The sequence below is a fragment of the Poecile atricapillus genome, chromosome Z (genome assembly GCF_030490865.1).
Source record: "Poecile atricapillus isolate bPoeAtr1 chromosome Z, bPoeAtr1.hap1, whole genome shotgun sequence".
In the NCBI taxonomy this organism is placed as follows: domain Eukaryota; kingdom Metazoa; phylum Chordata; class Aves; order Passeriformes; family Paridae; genus Poecile; species Poecile atricapillus.
In genome coordinates this window covers 70832891-70847407 of record NC_081289.1, presented here as the reverse complement: position 1 = coordinate 70847407, position 14517 = coordinate 70832891, and the positions used below count along the sequence as shown (strand labels likewise).

Below are 14517 nucleotides of genomic sequence, written 5' to 3'. Positions count from 1 at the left end.
TGAAGGACCAGAAAATTTTCCAAGAAATAGGCCCAGAAGAAGAATAGGGGAGTCATAGGCTCTATTTTCTTGGGGACAAATACCATCTGGAGCCTGTGATAACCTTAAAAGTAGGTCCCCAGGAGGAAGAATTGGAGTTTGTTGTTGACATGGGGGCAGAGAGGACCTGTCTATTACGGATTCCAACAGGTTGTGATGTAAGTAAAGAGACTGTAAAAGTAACAGGGGCAAAAGGAGAATGTTTCACAGGTCCAGTCATCAAAGATGTGGTGATTGAGGGAGAAACTAAAATTTGGATGGGGAATGTTTTATTAGTCCCTGGAGCAGGTAGCAACTTACTGGGGAGGGATTTACAAGTGAAGCTAGGAATAGGAATTATACCTGAAGAAGGGAAAATGACTGCCAAAGTTCTAAAATTGAACCTAGAGGATGAAGATAAAATAAACAAAGAAGTTTATTGGGCTGGGGAAGGAAATAGGGGAGGACTGGATATTGACCCCATAAGGGTCACGATTGAGAGAGAAGAATGCCCCATACGTGTGCGTCAGTATCCCATATGCTTAGAAGGAAGAGAAGGTTTAAAAGCAGTGATAGAAGGACTAATAAAAGATGGGACATTAGAACCTTGTATGTCCCTTCATAATACCCCTATTCTCCCCATAAAGAAACCTGATGGGAATTACAGATGAGTACAAGACTTACGGGAAGTTAACAAAAGAACTCAGACCCGTTACCCAGTAGTTCCAAATCCTTATACTCTCCTAAGCAAAGTTCCACCCCAGCACCAGTGGTTCAGTGTGGTAGATCTTAAAGATGCTTTTTGGGCTTGTCCATTAGCTGAGGAAAGCCGACATATCTTTGCTTTTGAATGGGAGGATCCCACTACTGGGAGAAAGCAACAACTGAGATGGACAAAATTACCACAGGGGTTTACTGAATCTCCAAACCTATTTGGGCAAGCTTTAGAAACAGTATTACAAACTTTCCCCACTCCTCCAGGAATACAAATTATCCAATATGTTGATGATCTTTTGTTATCAGGGGAAGCTGAAGGTGAAGTTAAAGAGGCTACTATAAAACTTCGGAATTTCCTTGGGGAAAAAGGACTAAGAGTATCAAAAGGTAAATTGCAATTTGTAGAATCAGAAGTAAAATACCTCGGACATTTCATAAGCAAGGGTAGCTGAAAGCTAAACCCTGAGAGGATGGCAGGAATTCTATCTCTCCCCCCGCCCCCCCCCTCTTCAAAAAGGGAGATTAAGAAATTGCTTGGATTATTGGGGTATTGTAGATTATGGATCGAAGGCTATACACAAGCAGTAAAATTTTTATATGGGAAATTGGTAGAAGGTGAAGAAGTAAAGTGGACCCACAAAGATGATAGCAAATTAGAAGAATTAAAGTTAAAACTAGCCTCAGTATCAGCTTTAAGCTTGCCATCATTAGAAAAACCCTTTTATCTGTACGTGAATGTGGAAAGTGGAGTAGCTCATGGAGTTTTAGCCCAGGAGTGGGGGGGAGTAAAAAACCCAGTAGCATATTTGTCAAAAATGCTGGACCCAGTGAGTCATGGCTGGCCAGTATGTATTCAATCTGGAGCAGCTACTGCAATCCTAGTAGAAGAGAGCCGTAAACTTACTTTTGGAAGCAAACTAATTGTGTACACACCTCATGCAGTCCGAAATGTGCTAAACCAGAAAGCTGAGAAATGGTTCTCAGATTCTAGAATGTTAGAAACTGAAGCAATCCTAATAGACAGCCATGATTTGACACTAGAAGTAAGTAAAAGTTTAAACCCAGCTCAATTTTTGTATGGAGAACCAAAAAGTGACTTAACTCCTAATTGTTTGGAAATGATCCAATATCAGACTAAGGTTCGGGAAGATCTTGAAGAACAAACTCTCTCAGAAGGGGAAATAATAAATGTAGATGGCTCTTCCAGATGTTTACATGGGAAAAGGATGTCAGGTTATGCAGTAGTTGATGGGAGAAACATGCAAACTGTCGAGAAAGGAAAATTACCCTCAAATTGGTCATCTCAAACTTGTGAATTATATGCTCTAAAAAGAGCATTAGAACATTTAGCACATAAAAAGGGACCCATCTACACTGATTCAAGGTATGTCTTTGGAGTGGTACATACTTTTGGAAAAATCTGGGAGGAAAGAGGATTACTAAATTCAAAGGGAAAAGGATTGATACATGAAGGAGTCATTTTAGAAGTTTTAGAAGCATTAAAACTGCCTGAAGAGATAACAGTAGTACATGTTAGGGGTCACCAAAAAGGAATGACCTCAGAAATAAGAGGAAATAATTTGGCAGATCAAGAAGCTAAAGATGCAGCAGAACATGGGATCAAAAGAGTTCTGTTAATTCTAAGTCCGGACATGGAAAAATGGACAATTCCCAAATTCAGTGAAGCAGAAGAAAAGCAGTTAAACAAGATAGGGGGAAAACAGGATGAGTGTGGAAAATGGAGGCTCCCTGATGGAAGACAGTTACTTAATAGGTCACTCACTAGAAAAATACTAGAAGATATGCATCAAAAAACTCATTGGGGCACTCAAGCTTTGTGTGATCACTTTTTAAGGAATTATGGGTGTGTTGGGATTTTTGGAGTGGCAAAACAAGTAACTGAGAGATGCATAACTTGCCAGAAAGTAAATAAAAAGGTAATGAGACAAACAACATTTGGAGGTGGTGAGTTAGCCCTCCGACCATTTCAAAGTATCCAAGTTGACTTCACTGAACTTCCCCAGGTACAAAGATGGAAATTTTTATTAGTCATTGTTGGAGTCTGAAATACAGACTGTGTGCCCTTGCTTTTAATGTTTAGTTCTGGGATTCAAGAGAACACTGAATTTCACATAATATGAAATTCATGAGCATGTTTTCATAGTGATACATGAAAACAAATGTTAAAGTTAGGTAAGAAAGTGTAGGTGTGTAGATTAGAAAGTTTCTTAAATCACTGGGTGAAAAAGTAGTTTAGAGAACAGGAGACAAGATGGAGGATTTAGGGTGTTGTCTCTTGTCCTTCTTCTTTCTTCTTCATGTTCTTCTCCTAGAGATTTTTGGGTAATAGTTAGTGATTGGATAGAAAATGCCGCAGTGCATCACAGAGGTGATGGGTCATTGGGTCATTAAGAAAAATAATATACGTGCCTATTGTTAATTGGATAAAAATAAGTATAAAGATAAAAGAGCTGCGTAGCTCAGGGCCATTTTGTGTATCAGACATGAAGTGTGCCACAAAGCCTTGTTTGTACCATCAGAAGAAAGAAATGTACCAAATTGCAAAGATTAACCTTGTAACCAGCCTAGAGAGACCTGTTAAGTTTTATGAGGATCCTTCAATAAACACGAGAAACAAGATTCTAACGAGCTTGAGAGTTTACTTCAAATAATAAGAATTGAGATAAGTGGAACTCCCCACGAGGGAGGATCCCAGAAGAATTCAGCCCAGAGGAGGCTGGGGAATTAGAGAAGAACTGTATTCACAGAGAATTCAGCCCAGAGAAGGCTGGGGAACTATAGAAAGCTGTATTCACAGAAAATTCAGCCCAAAGGAGGCTGGGAGACTATAGAAAGCTGTATCTACAGAGAATTGAGCCCAGAGAAGGCTGAGAGACTAAAGAAAAGATATATCCACAGAGAACAGAGCCCAAAGGAGGCAAAGAAAAGAGAGACAGAGGTAACAGTCATAAGAGATCATCTAACCCATTGGGTGGAAGCAATTCCTACTGTCAAGACCACAGCCAATGTGGTATGTAAAACCCTTTTAGAACAAATCTTTCCCAGATACGGGATGGTTAATAGAATAGACTCAGACAGAGGAACACATTTCACATCAAAAGTCTTGCAGCAAATAACTCAAGCCTTAGGAATAAAATGGGAACTACATACCCCATGGCATCCCCAGAGTTCAGGTCGGGTAGAAAGAATGAATCAAACTCTAAAGAGAACTTGAACAAAATTAATCATCGAAACACAAATGTCATGGGTAAAATGCCTACCTCTAGCTTTACTGAGGGCTCGAACACAACCTCAATCAGATTTAGGAGTGTCACCCTATGAGATGATGTTTGGGTTACCCTTTCTGACCACCCAACATGAAACTGCTACCTATGAAGTCAGGGAGACAAGTATCAGAGAATATGTGAAAACAATTGCAAAAACCCTTGAAAATTTGCGGTTAAAAGGGATAATTCCTCAAACCACACCTTTAGAGTTTAAAATTCATTATATCCAACCAGGGGAATGGGTATTGGTAAAAACATGGAAAGAACAACCCTTAACTCCACAATGGGAAGGTCCTTTTCAGGTACTGCTGACAATGGAGGCTGCAATCCAGACCAGGGAACGAGGGTGGATCCACGCCAGCAGAATCAGAGGACCTGTGAAGAAACCTGAGGAGTGGACTGTAACTTCTGAACCAGGGGATACCAAATTGACTCTAAAGCGGGGACTGGGTGGTAATGAACTGGGAAAATTCACATGATCCAAGGAATGTACAGAGAATAGCACCTACCTGAGAAGGAAGGCCAAGCTTATACCAGTGGTTTCAAGTGCTGCCTGGACAAGCCTTAAAACATCTCAGATACCCACCTTGGGAAGGAATACTCCCACCTCAAACAGGGGGATCCGGACTGTTTCAAATTAAGAAATTCCCACGTTCTGCCTCTTGCCTGTGACTTATACAAAGAGGAGGGAGAATTACAACTCCCAGCAGTGCCATACCATGTACCCTGTCTCAAACATCCTAGTACAAGACATGCTAGCTGGGTTAAATGTAAGTGTTTAAATTGTAAGGAAAATTGGTATTGTAGTACACACAATTGTCGTTCTCTTTGCATGAAATGTAGAGTGCTAAATCGATCGTCTCTCCAGACTGAATTAAGAATAACTGAAATAATAACTTTGCTTTGTGGCTGGGAATTATTAGTGCCTGTTGAGTGGGAAATACCTGAGGAACAGTGGGAAATTACAATTAAGAAGTGCCAAAAGCTATTTGCCTGGAAACTGACAAAAAGGAGTTGATAAGGAAATAGAGGGCAAGACCAGCTTGGCCGCTGTAGTCGCCACCAAGAAGATACTATACACCTGCTATGGGTAGCAACCCCCTAGGCATGGGAGGTGGGAATACAAGCCATACCGGACCTCTGTTATGTAATTTCTCTTTCCTTGCCTCCTTTGGGCTCAATTCTCTATGGATATAACTTTTCTCTAGTCTCTCAGCCTCCTTTGGGCTGAATTTTCTGTGGATACTCCCTCGTGGGGAGTTCCACTTACCTCAGTCTTTATGATTCGAAGAAAACTCCTGAGCTCGTTAGAATCTTGTTTCTCGTGTTTATTAACAGGTGGTCACAAAACTTAACAGCTCTCTCCAGGCTGGTTACAAGGTTAATCTTTGCAATTTGGAACATTTCTTTCTTCTGATGGTACAAACAAGGCTTTGTGGCACACTTTGTGTCTGATACACAAAATGGCCCGAACTACACAGTTCTTTTATCTTTAGACCTGTTTTTACCCAATTAACAAGAGACACGTATATTATTTTTCTTAATGACCCAATGACCCATCACCTCTGTGATGCACTGCGGCATTTTCTATCCAATCACTTACTATTACCCAAAAACCTCTAGGAGAAGAAGATGAAGAAGAAAGAAGAAAGGACAAGGGACAACACCCTAAATCCTCCATCTTGTCTCCTGTTCTCTAAACTATTTTTTTCACCCAGTGATTTAAGAAACTTTCTAATCTACACACCTACCTTTCTTATCTAACTTTAGCATTTGTTTTCATGTATCACTATGAAAACATGCTCATGAATTTCATATTATATGAAATCCAGTGTTTTCTTGAATCTTAGAACTAAATATTAAAAACAAGGGCACACAGTCTGTATCTCAGACTCCAACATGTTACTCCTTTTTTTGTCACTCATTTTTTGTCTTTTCTCTTTTGGAATACCAGCAAACACGTGCCATAAATGCTACCAAAAGCTGTATATGCAAAGACACCGAGGTTCACTCATACCCGTAGCAACAGTCACTGTTATAACCCATCCAAACTAGGTCACTGTATGCATAATGGGAAAAAATATTGGGTTACAGAAAATTGGGGAGCAAGTGGTAATAGGTTAGGAAGTGAATGTCCAAAAGGGGAGAGATGGATTTGTTTTACACATATTATTGGGAGCAAAACCCAAGATTTAGGAAAAGAACAACTGATAAGCAAAAAGGCAAAACCAGCACAGCAATCTAATCCTGTGTCAGTTTCACTTCAAGATTTGTATACAAAACTGGAACAACAATTAGAAAAAGAAATAGATATCTCAAGACTGGGAAAAAAACAGTTTGTGGAGTTGGGAGAGAGAATCAGTAAGGAACTTAGCATCACTAACTGTTGGGTATGTGGAGGGGCTTTGACCCTTCAGAAGAATGGCCATGGAAAGGCAGCAGTTTAGGTCCAATTGAACTCCTAAAATGGAACCAGACAATTACAAAGAGAGAAAACCGTCCTGAAGGGTGGATTTTAAGCTCAACAGTGATAGGAGAAGAATGTCTCTGGCGCACGGGGAGGAATTTCCTTAATGAAGTAGGAAATACTCCCTGTAAGAGATATAAAGTTAGTAATGGAACTTCCACATGGTGGATCCCAGATGAACCAACTTGGTACTGGGCTCCCAGAAAATCAAGGGAAGGAGATTGCATATATAATAATGAAACTAAATTGTTTCAATGTAAGGATAAAGGCAAGAATCCTTACTTTAGTATACCTGAAATCTCCAAACTCTGGGAGAACTTTAATCAACAGAAAATTGATTTTTGGAAAGCACCAGATGGCTTATTTTGGATATGTGGAAAAAGAGCATAGCCAAAACTCCCCCCACGATGGAAAGGGAGTTGTACTTTGGGAATTATACAGCCAGGATTTTTTCTTCTGCCAGGACCAAATGGAGACAAACTAGGAGTGCCAGTATATGAGGACCTAAAAAGAAGCAAAAGGGAGGAGATTGGAGGATTTCAAAAATGGGGAGATGAAGAATGGCCCCCTGAGCGCATATTGGAAACCTATGGGCCAGCCACCTGGGCACAAGATGGGAGTTGGGGATACCCAACCCCAATTTATATGCTAAATCGCATCATCAGACTCCAGGCAGTAGTAGAAGTAATAACAAATGAAACTGCTCGGGTAATAGAATTAATATCCACTCAGCAACATCAAGCCAGAGCTGCAATATATCAGAACAGGTTAGCTTTAGACTGTTTGTTAGCTGAAGAAGGGGGTGTTTGTGGGAAATTTAATACATCAGATTGTTGTTTAAAAATAGATGACAACGCGGATGCCGTTCTGGATATAGTCAATGATATCAGAAAAATAGCACATGCACCAGTTCAAAAATGGGACCCAATGCTAAAAAGCATTGGTGGGATAAAAAGTTGGTGGGATAATCTATTGGGAATAGAATGGTGGAAAAAGTTAGGCTTCTTCCTTTTGTGTGCTACAACTGGCTTGATATTTCTTCCTTGTTTAATCCCCTGCTTTATTCAGCTAATCACCAGAGTAGTTCAGAGTATGCAAGTGATAACGATGCCTATAGATCCAAACTTGACTACATCTAGAGCGGCACAAAAAATTATGGTGTTAAAGAGACAGAACAACATAGAAGATCCTCTTGAAGAAGCAAGATTAATTTGGGGAAAAAATGAGCACATAATAAAGGCTAGAAGACAAGAAATATTGCTCAAGCCAAATGATTCATGAAAAGAAAAAGGGGGGTTTTGTTATAGATACATTTTATATTGTTGGCTTTTCGCAAATATTAAAATGAATGTTATGTGTATAAGAATGAGAAATTTTGTTGTAATAATATAGTTTTCTTTATTTCTGTTATTGATGAAATTTAGAAGTAGTAGTATAATACATATATGTTATATAATATAATACATATATGTTATATAATACATATATGTTATGGCATAGTATTAAAATAAAAACTGCCTTTGTTTGTATAACCCAAAGATTGAGAAAAAAAAAAAAATAGCTAGAGACACCTGCATTTGTAAACTATCTTACCCAGATGAAGACAGCAGTGACCAGAACTCTGGGGGGAGGAATTTATTGCATTCCTGATATCAGAGAATGTAAATCTCAATGGCGCCAAGAGGATTGATCTATTGGGAAGGGGGCAAGAGAAAACTAAACAGAAGAACACCAAAGATCCTAAGAAGAATGTATGAATATGTATGAGAATTTATGGATATGTAGTAGGATTCTGTTTTTAAGGGACAATCCTTTGTTAGTAAGGTGTGCTCTCTTGGCTGAATGCAGAGACACCTGGCCGTATCTGTATACTTTATTTTTTTCTCCTAATTGTTTTTTTTTATTAAACTTTTAAATTCTATAAAAATTATGTGAACCTCGTTTTTCACATTATCCCATTTGTAAGCCTTGTACCCCTTGTTTACTCCGATGGTTATTAGTAAGGTTAATTACTTACTGGTTTCTGAAATGTTTTAAAGGGTCTTATGATACACTCCTCTAGCCCTTTCCCTTACTTCCTTGCTGCTATGTAACAAAGCTGCTCCCATGGGGACCGGGCCACACTAACAAAAGATACCCATTAGAAAGGTATGCCACAGAAACTGTGCCCAGGGATGCTGTGCCACACTAGAACAAAGAAAGTCCCATGAAGCTGTGCAACTGAGTAATATGCAAACTAAGGCATGCAGGACACCAAAACAATGAGCTAGCAGAGGAATAAAAGGACAAGAAAACATATTCTAGCAAGCTATGATGAAAGATCATCTCCCTGCATCACCTAAGCCTGCTTAGAAACCCTCTTCCTGCATCACCATGACCTCAAGAGGATTGGAAGGGACTGACCTCCCCCCTAGACAATGAAGCAGAACAACAGGCCTCCCGGCTACTGTCATGAGGACGGAAGCCCCAGCTCTGCAGAGTGGGTTGCAAAGCTGAATTGTGCCTCCTCATTGGAGCTGCCAGAGTGGGAATGGCTGTGGTGCAAGCAACCCCTTGGGCCCCCCAGCCCAAGAGCTGAATCCTAATAAAGGCATCAAACAGGAGTCTGGTTTCCTGGCCAATTTCTTTCATTTGCATAAAGCAACATCCATTCATGGTGCAGCACTTTAGCTTTGATGTCAATGCTGACAGAATTGCTGCCCCTTCCTGCTGCTGCTGACTCTGAACAACAAGAAATGTGCCACTTCTGCCAAAGACAGGCAGAGATGACCAGAAAATAAACAGCGAGTCTGCTGAAAAGGAGGCCAAAAGAATGTTTTCTAACATCCCCTTTTCATTTGATCCCCAGCGAAGACAGAAGGCAATGAAGACATCCTTTCCCTCTGTCACCAACAGTGACGCAGGCACGGGATACAGTGTGGGGCTAGAGCTTGCCAGTGCTCCCAGAGCCCTCTCCAGGGCCTTCCCCTGCCGGGCCGTGTCCGGCCAGCCCCCGGAGCCGCCGCGCTGTGCCTGCAGCCCCGGCTCTGACGCGCTCGTCCCCGCCGAGTCTGGCCCGTGCCGGGGCCGCGCCGGGCACGCGCGGGGCTGAGCGGCCGTTGCGGCGAACAGTCGGAGACAGGTCGGGACCATGGCAGAGGTGCCGCTGCCCGCTGGGCTCAACGCCAAAAGCTTCCCCGCTAAGCTGTGGCTCCTTGTCAATAGCCCCCGCGTCCTCTCCGTGCGCTGGGACAGCCAAGCCCAGGGGCTGCTCATTGACCGCTCCCTCTTCGAGCGGGAGCTGCTCAGCCCGGGCGGCGACCAGGGGCCAGCCCCGCACACCTTCAGAGCCACTCAGTTCCGCAGCTTCGTCCGCCAGCTCTACCGCTACGGCTTCCGCAAGGTGCCGGGCCGGGCTGGCGCGGCTGCGCCGGGTGGTGCCGAGGCATGGCTCCACTACAGAAACCCCTGCTTTCGCCGCGACTGCCCCGAGCTCCTGCGCCGCATCAAGCGCCGGACCGCGGCCAACAGGCAGCCACCGGCAGCGGGCGGGGACAGGCGCAGGTGCTTCCGGCAGCTCCCGAGGGCGCGGCCGCTGCCGGACGGGCGGGAGAGACGCAGCGGCTTCAAGGCGCTCCCCAAGGAGCGGCCGCCGCTGCCGCCCAGGCCCCTGCCCAGTGGCTTCCTCCTGCTGCACAGGGACCGGCCGGGGCTGGCCCGCTGCGAGGGGCCGAGCCGTTTCCAGGAGCTCTACGGCGAGCGGCCGCTGCCCGCCGAGCGGGAGCTGCTCTGAATCCCGCCCTGCAACTTGCTCGGGCTCCACGGGGAGCGGCCGCTGTTTCTCGGCCGGGAGGGGCCCCCCAGCCACTTCCAGGAGCTCTGTGGGGAGCAGCTGCCTCTGGCCGACCGGGAGGTGGTCAGGAGCCAGCCCTGCAGCTTCCAGCAGCTCCACAGGGAGCAGCAGCCCCCAGCCTACAACCCACCAGGTAGGAAAAGAATTCTAGCCTTGCTTTTCCAAAAGGTCATGAGAAGTGGCGGTTGGAAGTGTTTTCCCACAATGCTGTGTCATTCTGAGACAGAAATTGTCAAGCCTGCTAGGAAGGGGGTCCTAGAAGGCGAAAAGGTTCTCTGCCTGGTTTTTCTGTGATGTTGCATCCAAGGCAGCAGTAGAGCTCTGCATCCCAAAGCCACCTTCTGGAGCCTGACCACAAGGTGTTTGGATTCTTGCAGCCACTCCGGGCACGTCAGCCTCCAGTGCTCCACCTGACAGTGCCGCCTGTGTAACAGCATCAACGGCCTCAGCAGGGAGCGCACTTAAGGAAGAGGAATCTCCACCGCTGGATCTTGGCCTAGCTGTGGAGAAAATGATTCGGGAGATCAGGAGATCCCTGTCTGAGAAGTCTCCCTCTGCTCAGGTAACCCCACTGGATGGGAATAAAAGGGGCTGGACCGAGAGCTCCGTGGCTCAGAAGCACCACCTTGTGATGGATTGCCTGAGCGCTTGGGTGGGGTGGTGAGACTCCCATCCAGAAATGTGTGCTTTGTGTGTGGCTTTGCAGCACACAGCCCTGGGCAGTGCTGGGAACGAGCTCTGCCCTTACTGACAGCTGTGTTGGCAACAAGGAGAGCCCCTGGCTTTCTGCTGGCTGATTTCTTACAGCTCGTGGGGTAAGCCAGGGTCAGAGCATGAGGGCACATGCCCTCATTTGGTGTCTTCTGGTTTTCTGCGTTCACGTTTTGCCTCAGAGGTCATTTTGTAAAAGCTTCCACTTAGCCTTGGCCATAGAATCCTGAATTGAAAAGGTTTATCATGTGAACCGTGTGGGGAGTGTTCCGCCCCCCCTGCCTCTGCTCCATGTCCTTTGGGAGTGGAGAAGGGTTATTGTAGCCCTGATGTGATTCCAAGAAAATACTGAGTGATCTTTGGGTTTCTTTCTTTCTGCTTTTCATTCAAGGGGAATATTCATGTTGCCTCCGAGTCCTCAGGAGGGGAACCCGTGAACGAGGCTGCAGCAGAGGAAGCTTCATCTGGCACCGAGAACTGCGGTGACAGTTCCCCAGAGCCTGAGGAGCCTGGTAAGGAGAGAGACCACATTGGTTTGAGCCCCATTGGCCCATGGCTGCTTTGAGCCTGTCCCTGGCAGGAAGGGAGATCAGGAGAGTTGAGTTCTTGTCGGCAGGCTTGGTGCTTCCTGCTGCCCTGCTGCCTTTAGTTCGAGTCCTGCGCTGGCACAAGCTCCTCAAGCCCTTCCCTCCACACTTTTCCAGAGGCTCTGACACTGAGTCCTGTGCTGTGACAAGAGAGCTGGGAGTAAACCTGACCTTGTGGCAGCTGTGTCACCAAGCTGGGTGTCCCAGTTTTGTGCTGAAGTCCATGGATCAATTTTCTGCAGCGTGACAGGGGAAACCAGGCTGAGCACCTCTTGCAGTAACAGGGAGAAAAAAGAGTGAAAAATGCGGGCAGAAGTCCAAATCACTGACTGTAGTACCAGTTTGCTGGTATCTGCCCTGAGACACAAGGAAAACAAAGAGAGCAGAACATCAGAGGCCAATTAATGGAAAAATGACAACTCCGGTAACACAAGAAAAAGCCTGAGGGACCCCAGATCAGCGAGACTAAGAGGAGAGAGGAAGCCCTTTGGAACCAATCCTCGGCCAAGTCGGTGCAGCCTGCAGGCCTTCTCGGGAGCTCTTTCCCTACCAGCTTGTCCTGTCAGAGCTGATGGTCAAGCTGGAGCATCTACTGCTCACTGTAGAGGGCAGTTTGTAGATCTGACATCATGGAGCTGCTTCATGATTCAGCTCACAGCACCCTTCAGCCTCAGCCACTGCAGCGAGGCCTGAGGTCTTTCTGTCAGCACAGAGAAAAAAAACAAGTCCGGGCTTCTTTGTGGCAGCTGGCACCGCCTGTGTTTCAAGCTCTCGTGCGTGCCATTTGCACTGTGGGAACCGAGACTTTATTGAGATATTTGAATGCTTCACACAGTTTTGGAAACTTGGAAGGATCCCTGTTCTTGAAAGAGCAGGCTTCAAATTCCCAAGGGAGAGTCTGCCTTTCAGACCATCTTCTCCAGTCCCTGATAGGACAATGGCTGCCCAAGGGAAACAGGGCCCCACCCACAGGGGCCAATATCGACTCCGTGTTCCCTTTGCTTCCCAGATGCCTGAGAGACGTCTCCTGGAGGGCTGCCCTGCACGGCAGGAAGAGACAGAGGGAGGGCCTGTGACCATCAGGCAGGCACAATCCCTCTGTTTTACATCTATAGCTTTCTGTAGTTCTGCTTAGTAATGCTTATAGTTACGTTTATAGATTCTAATGGTCTGTTTCTATAGATTGAATTATTTAATATATTTATATATAATATAGATTCTATAGAAGCTCTCTGTTTACAGATCTGTCTAGTTAAGTGTAGATATAGATAGTTAAAGATGTGATGTATTTTTTATATGGAATTGCATTTATAGATTTTCTGATTGAAATTTATATATGTCGAGAGTAAAATTAATATACATATATACATATATAGACAGTTCTATTAATAAATGCATATAGGTATATTTGAAGGGAAATATAGATGTTCAGAGGGATAAGTTTCTGTTTGTGTAGCCTTAGGCTGCATTTTAACCTCTTTCCCCCCTCGGCTGCCTTTTTCACCTCTTCTTTTTCCCCCTGCGCCCCCTCTGTCCCCTCTTCCTGTGCTGGGTCCGAGCTAGGGCCGGGCCCAGTGGAGCAGCAGTTCCAGCGCCAGCTGTCCCTGGAGCGGTGGGAGCTGCCGGTGGCCCCAGGCACTGTCCCCTGAGGAGCTGCTGAAGGACGGTGAGACTGAGGGGGCCGAGGAGGCGGTGACGCTGAAGGGACGGTGACCTTGAGCTGCTGGGGGCACTGAGTGCTGTGGGGGAGCAGAGTGCGATGGTGGCACTGAGGTGACAGGGAGGTGGAACAGGCAGAGGGGGGTGCCGGCTCTGAGGGGACAGAACGGGTCAGAAGGGACTGAGAGGGGTGAGAGGACTGCGAGGGGCTGAAGAAACTGAAGGGGGGGCTGGGGTTTTGCCGAGAGGACGGCGGGGCTGAGGGGATGGAGGGGCCAGCAGGGAGCACAGAGGGGTCAGGGACTGCAGCTCTGCCAGGCCTTGGAACCAATTCCAAAGCCTCCACTTTTGCCACAGCTGCCCTGAAGACCTTGAGGCCAGCCAGACACTGCCAGGAGCCAGCAGGGAGAAGCTGAAGGCCACGAGCAAGAGCAGCAAACAGGGAGCTGCTGCTGCTGCCACCCCGAGAGCCTGGGTGAGGCCACAGGGCCAGTGAGGCCGCGCGGTGCTGAGGGTGGCGTGGGCTTTAGCCGTGGGCGCTGCCCGGCTGGGCAGGAGCAGCCTCTGCCCATGCTGGGGCTGCTCAGCGCTGCTGCCCCGGCCGGCACAGGGGCTGTCCTTGGGCAAGGCTGCTGTGCCGGCAGGGCCCGGGAGCTGTGCTGGGCTGCCGGGGGCTGTGGGACAGTCCCGCCGCGCCTGCGCTCGCCACACACTGGCCCGCGCGGTCTGCTTGTTCTTTCAGCCCTCCTGGGGAGGCTCTGAGGTTTTCCCTTCCCTGCTGGAAGGGCAGGTGCTGCCAAGGGAAAGGTCCCAATAATGACTCGGTGTTCCCTTTGCCTCCCAGATGTCCCATCTGCTGTCCTTGTCCAGGAGAGCTGCTCTGCACGGTTGGAAGAGACTGAGGGAGAGGCTTTGAAGATGGGGGGGCTGAGTTCCCTCTGTTTAAAGAAGAACAGACTCATGCATAAAGAGGGATAATTATGTGGCTATTTATATATGTATATATGTATATTCCTATTTGTATAGAAATATCTCTATATATATGTTTTTCTATTTATGGATGTATTCTTTGTACATATGTATGGATATATACACATACATGTTTGTAATTTTGTACGTGTATATAAGTATACATATATGTTGTTACAGTTGTGTTAAATTCTATCTCCTTATATCTAGGAGATACAGTTGTGTATCTTTTGATTGATACAATTATAGTTATTTTGCTCTTTAAATAGG

At 45.8% G+C, this 14517-nt stretch overlaps 2 long non-coding RNA genes across 2 annotated transcripts; both read left to right on the top strand.

Annotated features, from left to right (window-relative positions):
* The first annotated feature begins 10252 nt into the window (after positions 1-10252).
* On the top strand, positions 10253-12739 carry LOC131573434 (uncharacterized). The gene is made up of 4 exons (XR_009276197.1): positions 10253-10454; positions 10699-10883; positions 11424-11544; positions 12629-12739. It is a non-coding gene; the product is annotated as an uncharacterized LOC131573434 (long non-coding RNA).
* Positions 12740-13081: 342 nt separating this feature from the next.
* LOC131573659 (uncharacterized) lies at positions 13082-14258 on the top strand. The gene is made up of 3 exons (XR_009276228.1): positions 13082-13285; positions 13636-13753; positions 14123-14258. It is a non-coding gene; the product is annotated as an uncharacterized LOC131573659 (long non-coding RNA).
* The last annotated feature ends 259 nt before the right edge of the window (positions 14259-14517 follow it).